The 22,293-nt window shown below is 34.5% G+C and overlaps 1 pseudogene; it reads right to left on the bottom strand.

The window, feature by feature from the left end:
• Positions 1-18,755: 18,755 nt before the first annotated feature.
• Positions 18,756-18,874, bottom strand: LOC145265935 (5S ribosomal RNA; annotated as a pseudogene).
• Between the last annotated feature and the right edge of the window lie 3,419 nt (positions 18,875-22,293).

Genomic DNA, 22,293 nt, shown 5'->3' with positions numbered 1-22,293 from the left:
CTATCTATCTATCTATCTACTGTATTATATACTATACTATTATTATATAAAAAGAACTTTAGGTGGCTGGTATCATTGTGTCTATATGTCTGTGAGTTCATTTCCTATGGACTCAGAAAAGGTTCGATCGATTTTTATGAAATCTCACACGAAGGTACTGTATGTACCTGGCAGTGTTCTTAAATAGGTTTTGTGTTGGAATGTTTTCGATAAGTATCGATAATCGATATTCAAAATAATCCGTTGTAAAAGACAGGCGAGCTAAACCAAAACAAACACCTTACACAGCCTAACATCAGAAGTGCATTTGGGAAGTTTTATTACATTGCAATCCGGAAGCCCAACATATAAAATCATCAGTAGGTTCTTTGATATGACAGGGTCGCGTTCGAAATGAAAACTTCGGTTTAAATCAAGATTTCACAATAATACTTCACTTTTTAATTTTAAACTAAAATTCAAACCATTGTACCGCAAAAACAGTAATGCTAGTCATATTCAATTAACGGTAGATTCTTCTTTATGAAAAGTTCGCGTTCGACATGAATGCTTCTGTTTAGAGTACGACTAGCATTTCAGCCCGGTGTTGCTTGGGTGTTTGGAGGTGTATGTTGAGTAAAAAAAAAGCGGTCAATTTTTTTTTTTAATTTGACCCCTATTATGACTCCTTAACATTTATTGTTTTGGGCTTAAATCAAGTGATTAAGTTTGATCCATGTCCAAGAAACCTATATCTAAATGTTCTAAGTGTTTAGACCTTACTTTGTTGGAGGAGTTTGGTAGAATTCTCAAATGTCAAATCGTTGAATTTTGACCCTTAAACAGCAAAATTTCTGGCCGAAAATTGATCACAAAGATTTTTCCCAAATCTCAGTACGATGTATATCAAATTTCGAGTCTGTAGACTTAAAATTGACAGAGTTATTGCGAAGCAAAATGTACACAAACACATACACAGACACACAGACACACACAGACACATTCACTTTTATATAGAGAGAGATTGAAGCATGATACTTGACTTTTTGCTTTTTAAACTTGAATGGAAACCATTATGCATAAACATTATTTTTATATCAACATAGATTCTCTACAGTGCAATGTTGACTGATATATATTTTGAACTATGTTGTATAAAGCTTCCTTCATGTGCATCGCGATTGCCCCTTAATTAGAGTAGGCAGTTTACTGATTTGATTGAAAAATTAGCAATTTCATCGATTTCGTTTAAAATAAAATATATTAGAGTGTGAAACAGTTAATTATCATACAATTGTGGGTAACGTCGGGTTATCCTGCTAGCACACACACACACACGTTTATTTTTTATTTTTATATATTAGTATAAATAGATCCCGTAATATTCTACATTTTCTTATTGAGGAAGTGGTACTTCCACTGAAAAGCTATGTATTTTACAAATGTCCTATTTTCAAATCTCAGAAACTGATACATAATAGGCAACTGAGGATCCCCGTATTCTATCAAAAAAATAGTTAAAGTTCTTTTTTTTTGTTCTTCCCTATATCGATGAATACCCTATTTACAATTGTAGACTTTTGAGAAGTCGGCTTAAGCAAGTCATACGTCTATTCCTATTTAACAATTTTATTTAAGGCTTTTTGTATCCTCATATAATTGAATTTTCTGCTGTAATTATAAACGTATTAGACGTCGGATTATGTAGATGCTAAGTCTGCGACATGTTACATTTAGTTTTTTTTATTTTCGGGGAATGTAAACTGCACTCTTTTTATTTTTACATCTTTTTTTTTATAAAAAGTTTCTTTAGACTTTATATATAATTTAAAAGCATGAGGAATAAAAGTTACATAAAAGATTCATCAAGTCATCAGGTCAATTAGGACAAATCTTCCTTGAGAAACCAGACAGTTTTGTCTAAACATATTTCGCGACTCAATGATAGAAATAGTCCCTTCAATTTAAAATGGGAAATAATAGGATCTTATAAAGCATATATGCCGGGGGAAATATTCTGTGCACTTTGTAGATATGAAGCCCTTAAGATTTTAAAATATAATAACAATAAAACCATTCTCTTAAACTTAAAAGACGAAATTTTTTCGGGATGCATTCATAAACGTAGGTTTAGGTTCGACAAGTTTAAGCCACCATAAATCATGAAATTTTCTTATTACTAATCTATCTTAAAAGTTATAATATATAAATTAATAACCAATATAATTATAACTGTTACCATTATTATTATTATTATTATTATTATTATTATTATTATTATTATTATTATTATCTTATCTGATATTTTACCATTATTTTCTATTTTATTTTCTTATCTATTTCACTTAGAATTGATGTTACTATTTTTAGTAATATAAGTTCTTTAAATATTATAATTGCTATTAAAAATATTATTTTTATTTAATTTCTACCAATAAGATTCATTTATTAAATAAAATATTCAACTTATAATTAATTAGTTGAACAGTAAAATCCTTTATTTTTTCTATTTGACTATAATTATCTCCCTTGTAATTTAAATATTATAACTATCTCCCTTGTAATTTAAATATTATAGGTGATTTCCAATCTAGCGTTACTAACAATTTTAAACTGGTAATTTTATCCTAGTGACGTTTCCTTTGAAAGTGTGTTTATATCAACATTTGAAAGCATTCATAAATTACATTTAACATCTTAATGAATGTATGGACGATAATACGACTTCTAGAAGGCAAACCATTAAAAGGTATATATATTTTTATTAGAAATAATAAATATATCCTCTGTTAACATTACCTTTCCATCCGATTTTATTTTATTTTATTTTTATTATTATCTTCCTTCATCTTGCTATGTTTATCAACATAAAAAAGTAACTATCTTCCTTTATATTTTAAATATTTTCCAGATACATCTGCCTTACTTTAAAAAATGCTATGTTTATTTTTGGTGTCTTTAAAAAAAACACTCAATAGTTTTGCCGATGAGGAGACTTTGTTACCAAAAACTATATGACTTATTATTGTCAAAGACTCATTGTGTATCTCAATAAAAACATTGTTTACGAAACGATCGTACAATTTATTGATTTTGTTTTTTCTTCCTTATGAAACCGATTTTTAATTTTTAATTTTAATTATAAATTATCAAGCATCTTACTCAATATAAATATATATATATATATATATATATATATATATATATATATATATATATGTATTATGTATGTATGTGTGTGTGTGTTATTTAAAATATATGTATCTACTGAAACGGGCTTCGTCGTCTACGACTCACCAGAATAAATGAATTTCGCTCTTATACGTTGTAGACGACGAAGCACGTGCAAGTGGATAATTATATTTTAAACAGTATATATGCCGTTCCCCATTTGTGGGTACCAAATTGGTAAAATGGGAAAATTATTCCCAGTTTGCATTTAGGTAAAAACGCACTTTCGTATAAATAATTGAATTCATTCAGAAAGTATCGCAATACAAAAACAAAGGCACACACACACACACACACACACACACACACACACACACACACACACATATATATATATATATATATATAGGTAGATAGATATATTTATATAGAGATAGAGATATAATACTATATATATACATGTGTGACTGAATACATATATATACATATATTATACTATGTATGTTTTTATTTTATTTCAATATGAACTGAGATACATAGATATCCGAGTGTTCCCTTAAATTCTTCATTACTGCTCAAACGTTGAGTTAGTAAAGGAATTATGGCGCGTTAAGTTACCTCCTCCCAATTAATCTATTAATTATCTGCTAGTATATCTTTATTTTCTGCGCCTTACTCTATTCTAGAACAAGAATTTATCTGATGCTTTTACGTGATGTAACATCAATAAGAGAAGCTGTATCATTTTTTGTGCCGAAGTGATAATATTTCGACTTTGAATATTAGGATATTTTAGATATTTGGTCAAGTGTTTCTTGTAGGGGTAATTATCCTTAGGATAACTTGTCCTCACAATGCCCTGAAAAGATCAGGTCGGTGTATAGTAGGCGATTCAAATCTCATGTATGTAAAATATATGTCAACTTATCTAATTTACATGGAACTTCTTACACACACACACACACACACACACACATATATATATATATACATATGTATATGCATATATATATACATATATATATATGCATATATATATATATGCATATATATATGCATATATATATATATATATATATATATATATATATATATATATATATATATATATATATATATATATATATATTAGCCATGGAACGATTCTATAGAATTATTCATACTGATTCCGATACTTCATGAATCTCAAAATATGAAAATATAAAGTTATTATTTAACCCCGATTAAAAACACATGTGAAAAGTTAATATACACTTGTGGAAGATTATCTATAACTTTTAGTTTTACAGGTACTTTAACATAAGTAAATATTTATTATTTTATCATAACTTAAAATACCATTAAATAAATAAAATACCGTTAAAAGAATCGGGTTGTCCATCGGAATTAGGCACAATTTCTCCGGATTCAGATAACGATTCCGATATTACGAAAAATTCCAATTCCCGATTCCGATTTCCATTAATCTTCCTAACACACACACACACACACACACACACACACACACACACACACACACACGTATATATATATATATGTATATATTATAATATGATTATAGCTATTAAAAAATGTATATATTTACATACATATACATATATATACATATATTATCATACATCTATATATACATATATACACATACGTATATATACACATATATATACATACATATATATATATATATATATATATATGTACACATATATATATGCGTACACATATATATATATACAGAGAGAGAGAGAGAGGGGCATAGCGAGAGAGAGAGGGGCATAGCGAGAGAGAAAAAAAGATATATTTGCGCGCATGTGTCTGCACTTTTTATTTTGTGGAACGACTTGTTTACTAGATGTTGGTTTTCAATTGAAGACACTTGTGTGTTTCGGTCTACGACCGGAATGAAACAAAGAAACAAAGAAATGATGGATTCCTGTCGGGGACAAAGTTGACGGAAAGGCGCGAAACGTTTCCGCACGTTTTAGTCATACGCGGGAAACACCCAGATGTGAAAAAAGGATTATGTTTAAACAAGATTCTTCAAGTTCGACACACACACACACACAGACACACACACACACACACACACACACCACACACACACACACACCACACACACACACACACACATGTTTACGGGAAAATTATTCTTATTCAATTGTATTTATCCTTTATTTATACACACTAGCCTTGGTGCCCGGCGTTGCCCGGGTGTTGGGAGGTGTGGGGGGCAAAAAGAAAAGTGGTACTAGGCAAGCAGGCTCAAACCCGTACAGCGAAGAAGGAAATGGACGTTAAAACAAAAAAAAAGAAAAAAAAAGTGATGTTTTTTGGTGTTGCGCCCATCGCCAAACCGGTAGTGACGAAGGTTTAAATTAAGGCTAGTCAATCGAAAAGAAGGGATGACTTTCGAAAATATCTGCGAAAAAAAGCGACCCCTCCTTGTAGAAAAGTGATCAGTAGAATGAATTAATATTTTGTAGTTAATTTTCGATATTTGTCGTCCGGGGGTCGATCTTCAAAACAATACTGATATCATTAAAATCTGTAACCTCTGTCGAAAGTGTTAGGCATACATACATATATACATACCTACATACATACCTACATGCATACATACATACCTACATACATACACACATACATGCATACATACATATATTTAAACAGACAGGCGAGATTTATATTATAGAGTATTTAATTTATAAATCTACATTGCAAGTATAGAGCATATGCAAATAAATGACAAATGTCTATATTCCAAATTACAGAATGTCGTCCATCTATCCGATATTCTTTCAAAATCTAAAAATGTTCAATTTCTGACAGCTGCTTTTTCGTAGCACAGAACAATGTATATAATTATAAGATTATTTTTTAATATTTTCCTCTCAGACTTATCCAAAGGATAAGAACTCATTAATGTTAAGAGAAAATAAAAATGTTATTATCATGATTACATACATCCAGAAATATCTATATCTCTCTCTCTCTCTCTCTCTCTATATATATATATATATATATATATATATAGAGAGAGAGAGAGAGATGTGTGTGTGCGTGTGTGTGTGCGTGTGTGTGTGTGCGTGCGTGTGTGTATGTGTTATTTGTTTTTGTTTTGTGATAAGTTTTGAATGAATTAAATTATTTACCTAAATGCGAGTTGGGATGGATTGTCAGCTAAAAAAAAAAAAATCCGGACAATTTGGAGTTGTTACAATTATTTAAAATTGAAATACATAGATTTGTTGTTTTTTTTTTTTGTTTTTTTTTATCTGAAACTTTAATTTTCTTTCATCAATGGTAGACTTAATGACGATGGCAATACACTTGTATTCTCCTGTAAAAACTGACTCAATATAGTAGAGTTTTTTTGATTTTTTTTTAAATATCTGCTGTATCGTTTCCTTAACGTACACCATATATATAATCAATTGAAATGAGTATTATTTATTTATTTATTGCGTTAGTTATTATTTCACGACGTTTCAGCCAATTATTCCTCCGGCTTTCGTCAGGTGGTAACCGCAACGGAATATGAACACCGAATCTCCTAACTGTATCCTCAGCAACTCATTACTGCCTTCTGTAGTTGTTTTCGTCCCTATACTGTGGGAGTCCAGAGGCATAGTTGACCGAAAGGTCATGAAACTATAGCTAAAAGATAATGATAATAGTTCGTAATTCATATATATATATATATATATATATATATATATATATATATATATATATATATATTTGTATATTCATTTATTTATATATATATATATATATATATATATATTTCTATCTGACGAGTTGATGGGTTTGAAATTTTCTATTGAAACCGAAAATCATAGAATTGTCCTCCCAGTAAGGAAATGAAGAAATGCGCAGTGAAATAAATGAACGTTTTATCAGAAAAAATATTAATTTCAACAAAATCTTTCAATAGTACATCTTTTAAACTCCGCGGCCTAACGTCTACAGAAAACATGAACAATTACATTGAGAGCATTGCCAGGACCGCTGCGAAGAAGGTAGGTTCTATCTACCGTGCTAGAAAGCTACTAATGCCCGAAAGTATCCTGTACCTCTATAAAGCCACCATTCGCCCATGTATAGAGTATTGTTGTCATATTTGGGCTGGCGTATCTGCTACTAGTCTCTCGCTCCTAGACAAGGTTCAAAAGAGAGCCGCCAACTTGATAGCTCTTAAACTGGCATCTCGGCTTCATTCTCTGTTCCATCGACGAAATGTAGCATCCCTCTGCCTGTTCTACAAGTACTTTAACGGTGAATGCTCCGACGAACTGCAAGCACTTCTACCCCCTCGACGTAAATACCCCCAACAAATCCGAGAACCAGCTAAATCCCACCCCTACACAGCTGAGATCCCTAGATGTAAGAGAGCATTTTACTCCAGAAGTTTCTTCCCCAGAACTGTTAGACTTTGGAATTCCCTTTCCGGCTTCCTGCTTCTTCAACTGGACTGACATGCAGAAGTCCAAGTGTAACGTGAACCAATATTTTGCTACCCAACTCCCCACATAGTACACTTGTAGATTATGTCATTGATATTAGCCCCCTACATCAAAGTGGCAATGTGCCCTGTTTGGGGTGAAAATTTAATTAAATATATATATATATATATATATATATATATATATATATATATATATATATATATATATATTAGCAGATGTACCCATCGTTGACTAGGTTAAAAAAAAGAGCCTTCAAAAACCGGATCCTGTTTTATGATAGTATGAAACCCTATCAAAATAGGGAGGGGGTCTATAAAGAAATAACTTAAAATTTTTTGGTATCGAAACCGAAGCAAAATACGATGAAAAAAAAAAGTAAAATTTTGTAGAAATATTTAGATTTGAATCAACTTTGTTGTCTCTCATCGCTAAGAGTGACTAACAAAATACACGTTCATAGACCACAGAAAAAAACGGATATATCATTATCCGCACCCATTGACCGATTTCAGTTTCGTAGTTGCAAAGGAACTGTAAAAGCATGTAAAACTATATATTTGTCAACAGTTTGTTCATCAGTAGTTCTTCGAAATGAAAATGAAGTCGTTTCTCTTATTTCATGACGAATGAGTCTCAAAAAGTAATATTGATGTTTACGCGAGTGCATAGAGCAAACACTTCCAATGGTAGTGTCAAATATCATGTCTGGATGATCCTCACCATTAGTTTATCGCTTTCTCCTGTGCAATATGGAGTCACTCTATGTGTATTAAGATAGAACCTGATTATAAATAAGAGTTTTTTTGCAAAATTATCTTGTTCACACATTTTATTTTTAAAAGTAAGAGTTCTATCTTTTGGGTTTAGCGCAACAGGCCCAGCATTTTTGTCTGTTAAATTATATCTTCTGGCACTTTTCAATATGAATTGCAAGCTGTTAGATTTGAGGATGTCTTTCATGGATACGAAAATGCAAAAATACACCAAAATACTTCATTAGGTTCGAAAAGGAGGATCTGACAATTCACATCGACAATATATCTACCAGGTTCACATCGACGATATATGTACCAAGTTCAAATCAACGATATATCTACCAAGTTCATATCGACAATATATCTACCAAGTTCAAATCGACGATACATCTACCAAGTTCAAATCGACGATATATCTACCAAGTTCATATCGACGATATATCTACCAATTCACATCGACAATATATCTATGGAGTTCACATTGACGATATATCTACCAATTCACATCGACGATATATCTACCAAGTTCACATCGACAATCTATCTACCAAGTTCACATCGACAATATATCTACCAAGTTCACATCGATAATCTATCTACCAATTCACATCGACGATATATCTACAAATTCACATTGACGATATATCTACCAAGTTCACATCGATAATCTATCTACAAATTCACATCGACGATATATCTACCAAGTTCACATCGACAATCTATCTACCAAGTTCACATCGACGATATATCTACAAATTCACATTGATGATATATCTACCAGGTTCACATCGATAATCTATCTACCAATTCACATCGACGATATATCTACCAAGTTCACATCGGCAATCTATCTACCAATTCACATCGACGATATATCTACAAATTCACATTGATGATATATCTACCAAATTCACATCGATAATCTATCTACCAATTCAAATCGACAATATATCTACCAAGTTCACATCGATAATCTATCTACCAAGTTCACATCGACGATATATCTACCAAGTTAAAATCGACGATATATATGTACCAAGTTCAAATCGACGATATATCTACCAAGTTAAAATCGACGATATATCTACCAAGTTCAAATCGACAATATATCTACCAAGTTCAAATCGACGATATATCTACCAAGTTCACATCGACGATATATCTACCAATTCACCTCGACAATATATCTATGAAGTTCACATCGACGATATATCTACCAAGTTCCCATTTTTAATAAGGAAAACATGGCTTCTTCAGATACCTTATTTATATATATATATATATATATATGTATTCGCAACATTGATAGACTTCACAGATTTTTTAAAATTATATTTTCACACCAAACAAGGCATATTGCAACTTTGATGTAGGGGGCTACAATCAGGGATCTAGGCTACAGGGGTACTATGTGGGGAGTTGAGCAGCAAGATTTCGATTTACGTTACACTTGAACTTCTGCATGTCAGTACAGTTGGGGAAGCAGGAATCCGGAAGGAAATTGCAAACACTAGCAATTCTGAGGAGGAAGCAGAAGGCTCTCTTACATCTAGGGACCTCTACTGTAAAGGGGTCGGATTTAGCTGCTTATTGGGTTTGTCAAGGGTATTTACGTCGAGGGGGTACAGGTGCTTGCAGTTCTTCGGAGCATTCACCGTTAAAGTACTTGTAAAGCAGGCAGAGGGATGCTATATTTCGTCGATGGGACAGAGGCGTAAGCTTTAATGAGAGTTCAGGACCTATCAGGTTGGCGACTCTCTTTTAAACCTTGTCTAGGGGTGAAAGACTTGTAACAGATGCATCAGCCCAAATATGAAAAAATACTCCATACATCAGTGAATGGTGGCTTTATAGAGCTACAGGATACTTTCGGACATAAGTAGCTTTCTAGCACGGTATAAAGAATCTACCTTCTTCGCAGCGGTCCTGGCAGTGCTCTCAATGTAATTGTTCCAACTCATGTTTACTGTAAACGTTAGGCACAGGAGTTTAAAAGATGTACTTTCAGATAAAGAGTCATTGGAAATTGTTATTGGTGGTAGAGATGGTTTCTTGTAATTATTGAAGGAAACAAGTTTAGTCTTGGCAGCATTGAATGTGACCATCCGTTTTTGTCCCCATTCCACTTCAGATTGGAAGTCCTCCTCTAGTGTTTCTGCCATTTCTTTAGATACGTGTTCATTTGTTTTCCTGTCGTGTCTGTTATAGAGCATGGTGTCATCAGCATATATACCCATCTCACAGACAATTCTGTCAGGGAGGTAATTTATGAATGTTAGGAATAACAGAGGTCCAAGGCACTCCCGCATTTATATCATATTGGTTAGATGCACGACCGTCGAGGACAACCTGGATTTTTCTCTTATCTAAGAAGGATTTAATTATGTTTAGTATTCTTCCAGTGATACCGTATGATCTGATTTTCCTCTGAAAAATTCAACATTTATGTGAGCATCGTATGTCTTTGAAAGTCAGGAAGAGTAAGGTACAATCAACATATTGTCAAGTTCATGCCTGCCAACCATAGGGTCAAAGCCTTCATCTTCCGGCGATCTTCACCTATACTATTGAATATCGTCCTCACTAAATTGAATTTCTAGTGGATAGTTTTTAGATATATTTTAGTACACTGGCCATCAACCATGTAAGGTGAATTTGTATAGATATTACCACAAGGCCTATGCACTATGTAACTGTTTACTATTTCAAATATAGTTGGGCCACTTTGTATATCAGATAACTCAGCAGATATAATGGAATCAGTATGATTGGAATTCATTTTTCTGGTGAGCTAAAATAATATGTGTATGAGGCAAGCCTCTTTTATGCCACTAAATTGTGTACATATTGTTAGAAATAATCTTGACACGGACTTTAAGACAATGCTCATAAAGCCACTAATGCTAATAAACTGTTGAGCAGAAGTTTTCAATAAAAGGCAAAAAAAAAAGAACCTTCCTCAGAAAAACAAAAACCAATTCGCTGGAAGGAATGAAACTATTTTCCTCGAAAAATAAAACTACTGAATCTTCTTTAACAAAAAATAACACTCTCCAGGACAAACGTTTTTGGAAAGAACCTAATAGGAGACTATTTACCTTAATTGTTGGTTGGTTGGTTGTTTTTGTTTTACGGCATATCAACCCTTTTCAAGTTATTTAATGCCAAATCCAAAGATTTTGAAGAAAAATATTTTTAATAGAATATATTTGTTGTTTTCACGTCGGTTTCTATTTAACCCATAGTTGGGACCCTAACAGGTACTACCACTCCGGGTCAGAGTGGACCTGAGAACAATGATAATTAAAGGGTGGCTTCACACTCCCCAAAGCCCACAATCTGGGGCCTCACCACTGGATATAGTTTAAGGTCGTATCCAGGACCCCCATTGAGGGACATTTACCCTCTGCTGGGGGGGGGCAGTCGGCGTGTTCTAATGCCCCAGCGACAGGGCCACCTTCATTGTAATTGAATACATATTTAATATATATATATTTTTTAAATTTCAATAACTTGTTGCGTTTTAATTAAAGCTCCAAAAAACACCAGTTCGTTCTGAGAAAAAACAATTGTTTCTTTTTCAGCGTTAGAAATTCAAAGAAGTTTTTTCTAACAATGTAGCATCGTAGTGAGCCAGAGATTTCTGATTTGTTCATTTAATTATCTTCTCGCGAAACACTCTGTGGAAATATACTTTATTTCCTTATAATATATACCAATATATTTTTTAGAAGTTCAATGTAATTACAGAGCAGTATAATGAATGAATGACAAAAGTCTATATGAAAAAATTCATGATGTTAAACACCTTACAATTTTTTTCTTTTAATTCAGTTGACATTTACAATTCTTGACTGTATCTGTTTCGTAGCACAAAATCAATCACTTAATTATTGTATCAATTAGTGAATCTAATTTGCCCTTAAATCATGAGAAGAAATAGCAACAATGAATCCATCAAAAGGAGATAAAGTGCGTATTGACATGATTAAAATCCGAAAATTAGAAGAAAAGCTGTAAATACCGAAAAGTTTTCTTTTGTTACACCATTTTGATGTTTGATTTTTCATGAAAAATGTATTTTTTCCTCTAAAATTAAAAATGGTCTTAAACCTTTATAATTTTTCATTTTCTTGCCTGTTGAGATTAATAATGATCGAAACGGTCTGCACATCGTAGCATGATATGACTATATTTACTTAAAGAAAAAGAAAAAAATTATATATATATATATATATATATATATACTAGCAAAAGTACCCGTCGTTGACTGGGTTCAAAAACAGCCTACAGAAAATAAACTCTGATTTATGAAAGTATGATAGGTTATGAAAAGGAAAGGTTGTAAAGAAATAGCTTCGAATTTGGGTGTATCAAAACCAAAGCAAAATATGATGAAAGTAAAAATAAAATAGATAAACCCCATAATTTATTATACCATACCTGTTCACAGTGAAACAATATTCTTTGGATCTATATTAAACAAACCTTGTTAAACTTTGTGACATATTTCCATTCTATGGAGGTCAGGCGAGAACGAACACCCCATAAGGTCTAATATATATATATATATATATATATATATATATATATATATATATATATATATATATATATATATATATATATAATAAAAATTACAATTAAATTTAGCAAAATGATCCAAGATGGTAAAATTAAAGTATATTATAAATATTAAAGAATAATATTTATAAAAAATATCTCAGCCAGACGTAAAAGCTCGATAAAACCAAATAGGAAATAGAGCTTATAATATGAGCAAACAGTTAATAAAATATGTTAAAAAACACTTTGAAATGAGTTAAAAATATATTTAATCTGTAAAAGGAAACACTAGACAAATGGATAGTCCTTAATCCGCGGAGTTTCGAAATCCTGTATTTTCCTACCCTCTGATGAGAAGGAAAGTATTTCTTCGAAACTCCGCGGATTAAGGACTATTCATTTATCTAGTGTTTCCTTTTCAGATTAAATATGTTTTAACTCCTTTCAAAGTGGTTTTTAACATATTTTATTAACTGTTTGCTCATATACATATGTATATATATATATATATATATATATATATATATATATATATATATATATATATATATATATATATATATTACTAAGGAATATTGATCCTTACGCTCAACGACGTTTATTTCCAAGCGCTTGAATGCATACAAGTTTCCGCAGTGAACCTGACCTTGCACTATTCCTTTTTTTTCTAAAACAGATAATTACATTATCCTAATCTCGTCAGGTATTTTCCGAAACAAGAGGTTCACATTTTCCAATCTTTTTTTTTTTCGAAACAACGAGCGCTTAACATAAAAAAAATAATAGATAAACAGATGTCACGCTTCACCTTAAAATGGCCATAAATTGAAACTTTTTAGGTGCGACCTCTTATGGCGATGCAACTCTCCGTCTGTCGGTGGTACAATAAAAAAATGAATATTTTCATCGATACTGGAGCAGTTTTTATAATGGTACCAATTTTGATCCTTCTTTTCACTTTTCAGTACGTTATCGTCATTGTGAGAAAATAAAAATTCAGATTTTAGGGACAAGTAACACGCTCAGAAAGACTTACGAAGATCATTCTACAAGGAGTAGTCTAGGGGAAAACCGACGAACTAAATCGAAGTAGAATGAGCCGATAACATCCTTGATTGTACAAAGAGAAGTTTTTATGTTACCCAAGCACTCGCACACAACTAAACCAATTAAAAGCCACCATGCAGCACTCTTACGAATCCGGCATGTTACAGTAACAGAAACAGTACCAGACGTAGAATTATGTAAAGCGTCGGAAGATACCGAATCTCTCGGGAAAATTAGAAGAAGACGGCATCTCAAATGGGAATAAACTAGCAGGGTGACCACACGTTGTCCGGGATAGAATGGTGATCAACGAATGCTTCACACTACTATTTTTTAATTGTCATCGAAATCGATGAAATAGCTCATTTTTCAATCAAAAAGATCGATTGCCAGGTCTACTATGGGATCTATCGCGATGCACCTGGAGGGCGCTTCACAGGCCTCTAAGAGTGACTAAGTTCACATTACATTGTAGTATTCCTTAAACTGTAGAGAATCTACTGTTGATTATATAAATTATTTTATATATAATGGTTTGCATTAACGTTGAAAATGCAAAAGTCAAGTATCATGCTTCAGTTGTGCTCTTAATAGAAACATTCATTTCGACGCTACTTGTCATATCAACGAACATACTGTTGATTTTATATGCCTAGCTTTGCGGGTTGTGGGGTGATAGTGACTTGAATCTAAGTTTAAAATGAAAAAGTCAGGTATAATTATGAAATTGTGCTGTAACCAGACACATCTATTTTAGACGCGTCCCTATCATAATTAATAATCTACTGGTGATTTTATATGAAGGACCAACTGTTTCCGAATACATGAGAAACTCTCTCTCTCTCTCACACACACCCATTAGTATTTCTAGAACGGTTGCTTGCCTTTACACCTGACACTGTCTGTTCATAGCGGTCACTATCGGGCACTCGTGGCTATGACGAATATCGATCTAAATGTGAGTCTTCCAAACTGAAATTGCCTGTTATTTGATGCCAGTAGCGAGCACTGATGGTGCCTGATGTGTAGTGACGTTTCCGGACATTTTGATGCGTTTTGTGGATACTGACTGCCTTTGCAACAATCGGTCATTGTCGGCAAAACCATTGTCGGCGTCTATTGGACTGCTCTAAGATAAATCCAGTTTTCAATTATCAGACACTGTAATCCAGTGGCGGACTCATATGTACTAAATTAGAAGCAGAATACAAGAGGCGAGTAACAGATCACGTGTGTGAGAAAATCAGCAGCAGTCGAATGGTTTCCAGTGGCGAGAAATTTCTCAACTAACAGAAGGAGATCATGAAGAACATGTTTTTCTCACAACTGAACAATAACAAGCAAAAGATGTGAATGGTGCAAAGAAGAAAGAAATAAAAACATGAAAACGTATGACGTGTATAAATGTGTCCCTAACACAAGTCAAAAATGCATATCAACAGAATGGGTGATAACAGAGAAAGTTAAGGATAACAAAAAGATAACGAAAGCTCGTCTTGTAGCACGAGGCAAAGAAAAAAAATCACACAACCTAAAAACAGACTGTTCCAACATGCAAACGTGAAGCTATGCGTCTTGTAATGTTAACAGCCTCTGTTAAGAATTAGCAGGTGGAGACCCTTGATTTCATCTCAGCAGTTTTGCAAGGTGATATGTTAGAGAGAGAAGTATTCCTGAGGCATGTCGAGAGTCACAAGTGTGGAAGCTGAAACGATGTACTTATGGGTTAAATTATGCGACCCGTTCATGTGGTGATATTAGAAGCAGCAGCCGTTTAAGCACGTATGAATATTAGGAAGTGTGCGCGAGCTTGCGTCAAAAGAAAAGGAGCAAAATACACCTCATGGTTAAAGAAGAGAAGCAAGTTACCGACCGGACAAGATGGACGTGTGAAGTCTAGGGCGAGGAAATGTTGACTAACGACCAGCGCAAAGGAGCGAGAAAATTTTTTATTACATTTACATTTTCACCCCAAACAAGGCACATTGCCATTATGGTGTAGGGGGCTACTATCAGGGGCAGCAACTACTGGGGCACTATGTTGGGATTTAGACAGCAACATGTCGGTTCACGTTACACTTGAACTTCTCCATGTCAGTTCAGTTGGGGAAGCAGGGACCTGGAATGGAATTCCAGAGTCTAGGTGTTCTGGGGAAGAAACTACTGGAGTAGAAAGATCTTTTACATCTAGGGATCTCTACTGTGTGGGGGTGGGATTTAGCTGCCTGTCGAGTTTGTCGAGGGTGTCTACTTCGTCGGGGCACAAGTGTCTGCAGTTCGTCAGAGCATTCACCATTAGAATACTTGTAGAACAAGCAGAGGGATGCAACGTTTCGTCGATGGGACAGAGGCTGAAGCTTAGATGCCAGTTAAGGGCCTATCAGATTGGCGACGCTCTTTTGAACCTTGTCTAGGAGCGAGAGACTAGTAGCAGATGCACCAGCCCAACTTTTAAAAATCACGTGTGTTCGAGATGATGATGAAATGCGTTGTTTCGGAAAGAACTATGAATAAATGCATTTAATTTGCACTTAAAAAAGATTCCTCGTGTGATTTTTTATATTTATTTTTTCATTTGTTTGTTCCTTTGCGACGGTGCTAGACGGCGTGTGGGTCCGAGAGGTTTGAAATGTAACGACACAGTTTAGAAAAGATGTTCGATTGAAATTTAATCTCTGGTTCCTCTTTGTAATCGAACTCCTCTCTAGAAACGGGCGTCCCTTTTCTACCTCCGAAATGAACATAAATTGTTTCTAATTTCCCATCTGTGGACTACCTTACAACGAGCTCAACACCCATTTATCATAATCCTCGAGTTTCTTTTTGGCCTTGTGAAACTATTCTTAAATGATGCGGATAATGAGGATTTCAAGTGTTTATATACATCACTAAACTCGTAGACTAAATGAACTCACGTTTTGTCGTGTTTTTTTTAAATATATTTTTAACGTACGGATTGTTTGAATTGAAATGTTTAAAAATGTTGTTTGAGCAGTTTTGTTGCTTGGTTTCATGATGTATACAGATCAAGGTATTAAAAAGGGTCGTTGATTGCGTACAGAGAAACAAAAAAAATATTAAAAAGGCGAGAAGTGAACGTGATTCTTCGATTTACGAGGTGTGAAAGAGATCGTAATTCGATTAGTTTTGAATCGTAAAATGAGAAACCAAAGTTTTAAAAAAAAGCAGAAAAACAGAGAGACACTTTAAAAAAGAGAGTGGGGGAGAGAGCGGTGCACATTGAGAAAGAGAGGGAGAGGGAGGAGTGAGAAGAGCAAGAGAGATAGTTAAAAAGAAAAAGCGAAGAGAGAAACAAAAAGAGTGAGAGAGAAACTTTGAAAGAGATGCAAGAAATCAAGATTAGAAACCAAAGTAAAAAAAACAGAAAGAGAGATAGAATTTGGTCCTGGATATGACCTTAAACTATATCCAGTGGTGAGGCCCCAGCTTGCAGGCTTTGGGGTGTGTGGAGCCACTGCTCCCAGGTCCACTATGACCTGGAGTGGTAATACCTGTTAGGGTCACAACTATGGGTTAAATAGAAATCGACTTGAAAACAACAAATATATTCTATTAAAAAAAATGTTTTCTTCAAAATCTTTGGATTCGGCATTAAATAACCTGAAAATGGTTGATATGCCGCAAAACAAAAACAACCAACCAGAGATAGAATTTGAAAGAGAGTATGAGAAAGAGTCGTGTTTGAGATACAGAGAGAGAGAGACACAGAGAGAGAATTACAATGGAGATTGTAATAAAGAATAAAGAAAGCAATAGAGAGAGAGGGGTACTTTCTAAGAGAGAGTTACAGAGAACCTTTGAAAGAACCGCGAGAGATCAAGATCAATAGGTACTTCAAGATTGATTAGGAAGAACAAGAGTGGGAGAAAGAGTGGGAACAGTAAGAAAAGAGGAACACTCTAAAAGGAGGGAGAAGGGAATAGAAAGAGAGGGTAAGAGCAATATAGAAAGATATTTTGAGAGAGTTATAGAGGAAGAGAGATACGTTGAGAGAAAAATCTGAGGTTAACGAGAGAGAGAAAAGTCTTTTAAAAGAAGAGAGAAAAAGATTTTTCAAGACAAAATTCAGGTAAAAATGCGAAATGAGAATTCAAGAAAAAGAGGGACACTTTATTATAAACAGAAAAAGAGAGTAAGGCGCAGGTAAAATAGAGGAGTGAAAAGAAGCTTTGAAACAAAGAGAAAGAGAGAGAGGGGGAGAGGGATGACTAAGATTAAAATGCACTTTGAGAGAGTAAGAGATATATTTTGAAAAGAGAAAGAGGGAGAGAGAGAGAAGAAGATTTTGAAAGTGAGAGCGAGAGAAGGTGTTTGAAAGCGAGAACGCAGACTAAGCTAGCACGATACTTTAGCGAGAGTAAGTCGAACAAAAGAGAGACCCTTTAAAAGAAAGATTAAAGAGAGTGAAAGAGAGGATGAAACAAGAGAAAGAGAGATAGGGAGGGAGCAAAAGAGGGAGAGAGAAATTATAAAGAGGGCAAAAGAAAAGAGAACTTTGTGATAGACAGAGGGGATAAAGATATACTTTGAGAGGAGGATCATATAAGGACAGCAAGACAGGCATTTTGATGGAAGGCGACATTCAGCAACAACCCTATTCAGGGTTTAACCGGCTTCCTCCGAAGGAGGAATTTTCATGGGAGTATGAAATTCACAAGCGGTCCCCAGTCGCATTTATCTCCCCGTTAGGGGAGATGACGACGTTAGGTTTTTGTCTACTTTTTGCATGGAGGTATCGACGTCCTCCTACATACAGCACCTGGACTTCACAAAATGGTCACCCATTTTAGTAACGACCAGGCTCAACGTTGCTTAACTTCGGTGATCTGACGAGAACCGGTGTGTCATCGTGATTATGCCGTATAAGGGGGACGAGATGGGAAGGGGGAGTGATACATTTATAAGAAAAAGCAAGACAAAAAAGAGAGACGCCCTAGAATATTGGGGAAGAATAAGAGAGGGATACATTAAGAGAAAAGGGTAGCTGAGCGGAGTAAGAGAGAGAAACTTGGACGAGAAGCGGAAAATGGAACAAACGAAAAAAACCCATTTTCAGATAAAGAGCTCGCGATCAAGAGAGACAGAGATGTGTTTATATGTAGGAAGAAGAGAGAAGTCATTCTGAGAGAGAAAGAGAGAGAATGAGAGAGAGAGTGAGAGAGAGAGGGGGAGGAGCGGATCAAGAGAGGGACACTGAGACAGGGACAGAGAAGAGCAAAAGATATGAACTTTGAACGAAAAGGAATTAAATAGCAATACAGTTAGACACATTGCAAGAAGGCAGAAGAAGAAATACAAACTTAGAGAGTAGAAGAGAAAGCAAGAGAGAGAGAGAGAGAGAGTAGTAGTAATAGTAGGGGGCGCACCTGCGAGTGATAGAGTGAGGGAGAACAAGTAAAAAACTAAGATCCAGAAATATAAACTTTATTGACCTCGTTACTTAATTTATTCTCGTCTCATATTTCATTTTCTTTCTCTTATTTCCTCGATTAAACAAAGAGAGTGCAGGTGTCGTAATTAAAATGGTGCTATGAAACTTACAAAGCGGGTTCATATCCCACTGGATCGATTGCGTTCACTTTTGCACTCACTGCCGTCGTCAGCTCATTCTAAAATCACGAGAGTGCTCGTTATTAATATCTAAAGTTATACTGAGTTTAACCCATGTTTAAGCGGTTCTCAATGGTAACAACCGCTCAGAGTTCAACCCATGTTTGAGCGGTTCTCACTTGTAACAACCGCTCAGGGTTCAAGTCATGTTTGAACGGTTCTCAATGGTAACAACTGCTCAGAGTTCAACCCTTGTTTGAGCGGTTCCCAATGATAACAACTGCCAATAGTTAAACTTATCTTTGAGCGGTTCTCAATGGTAAGAATTGCTTACAGTCCAACCCATGTTTGAGCGGTTCTCAATTGTAACAACCGCTCAGAGTTCAACCTATGTTTGAGCGGTTCTCAATGGTAACAACTGCTCACAGTTCAACCCATGTTTGAGCGGTTCTCAATGGTAACAACCGCTCACAGTTCAAGTCATGTTTGAGCGGTTGCCAATAGTAACAACCGCTTAAATATGAGTTGAACTCAGTTTAACTTTAAATATTGATGACTCAGTATAGCTACAGATATTGATACCCAATATCAAGTGTGGGAGTCTTTGAATCCGAAATTTACGAACAATTATGGGGGGAATATCAACTTGCGTTCAGTTAATTGTGTACAATAAATTCCTCAACGTAAGTATTGTGTTACCTCATTGCAGAGTCTAAAAGGATTGGCATGTCGTCAAATTCATTGCAGACTATTAGTTTACAAAAAAAATTGGATCATTCTGTATCTTACTCCCCGGGGCAATTATTAACCTATACAGGAGCCTAATACGCCCTATATAGATTATCGCTAATTTCGAGGATTACAATTTACATTTAGTTTTTCATTTTCAAGATGAAATTTTTAAAAAGGGCATAACATTCTTTACATTGGTGATGTTTTAAAACAACGCACTTCAGGTGAACACATTATTACATATTTACGTGTCATGTAAGAATCAGTATAAATCCCCCCAAATAACAAAAAATGATCTAGTAGAAAATTTACTACATGTATTTTAAAAATCACTGAAAATTGTGTTTTGTTGAAACATGAGGTTCTTATAATTTACGTAAGTTTACAACAAGAGAGAAAAAATATTTTGCTATATTAAATTCGTCGCACAGCTCTTCTACATCAAAAAGATGCGATACAATTTGATAATTCGTTAAAGTCTACTTTTATTTTAAAATAGTTTTTTTTCTACCAGATCATTTTCATAATTTGGAATTCATACTAATTTTGACATGACACGTAAGTATGAGGTGTCGTTAATAAGTTTACAGACATTTCTCGTATCAGCACTTTTATTGATAGTACACACACGAATTTCTAGTCCCCTTCGCAGTAATCTCCTCCGGTTACAATGCAACAGCTTCTGAAAGGCTCCATAGAAGTCATATTGTGTGAACGTGTCAATGACCCTCGTCAAATCGTTTTTCATCTCTTTAATTGTCTACCAACAACAGCGTCTACGGCTTTCCTTAAGCTTAGGGAATAACCAAAAGTCAAAGGGAGCCAGGCTTGGACTATATGAAGGGTGAGTAACTTTCTTAATAACTATCTTTGCCAAAGGCAAAGGATGGAGTTGTGGTCTGGTCCATTCTTGCAAATCTTCCCCATATTCAATTCCTCGCAAATAATTGTCCCCACAATAACATTAAACTGAACTTATTATCTATACAGACACACCACGGCCCTTGTCCATGAAGGTCTTATGTGCCCTAGTGTTTGGACATCCTTACTCATCTCGCAGCTCTCATCATCCCTCACAGACTCATTGCCTTCCTTAAATCTTTATGCCACTTTAAAACTGATTCTCGATTCATGCAAGATGGTCAAAAATTTGTCGACATCATTTCAAACGTTTCTGTTGCCTTTTTCTCCGAGTTTAAAATAAAATTCCATTGCATATCGTTCTTCTAAAGTGTTCTTACGTCCAGATTGTAGTTTTGAAATTTACCAGCTATGACAATCAGGTTTTAGTAGGGTGTATTCTAATTCCTTCTGTAGCTATTCTTTGGAACCTGAAATCATAAATATTGGTCTGTGATCTCATAAGATGTATAGAAATAACATACCGAATTTTCAGGAGCCTACGAGAATTTTAAATTCCTGTGCAAAAAAAAAAACATGACTGGAACCTTATTAAAAGGCATCTCGTATGAAATGCGTTTGTACAAAAGATCGCGTATGTAATCACACACCAAGCTCTTGTTGCTATAGAAACACGTTGACGCATCTGATATGAGTTTCTGTAGTGTAGAAGACCTTAGAACATGTTTAATTGCCCTTCTTAAAAGTAGGAACCTAGCGAAACGGTTAGGCGTAGAGGAATTTTGGTTGACTGATGAGAGGGCGGTGTTTGTTATTATTTGTTTCAATCGATGGCATTTGGACACGAGACGAGGAGGGCGGGTACACATTTCCCACCCTGAGACGCCTCTCAGATAAACATCGACGATACATGCTTTCGCTTTTTTGTCGATCCAGATTGGATAACAAAAGAAAGCGAGTACTGCATTTCAACAAGGAGTAGACAAATTGTATGCAGATGGTGTGGAAAAGAGATACATCAAGCAAAACAACGGTGAGATTAGGAATCAAAGGTGATTAAAGGTTAGAATGAATCTATATAATATAAAACAACAGATGAATATGTGTCTGTCTGTTTGTAAATATTTAACCGATACACCTTT

This window comes from Euprymna scolopes, chromosome 40, assembly GCF_053919585.1.
Source record: "Euprymna scolopes isolate OS-2025 chromosome 40, ASM5391958v1, whole genome shotgun sequence".
Lineage (NCBI taxonomy): Eukaryota > Metazoa > Mollusca > Cephalopoda > Sepiida > Sepiolidae > Euprymna > Euprymna scolopes.
This window is presented reverse-complemented; position numbering and strand designations above follow the sequence as displayed.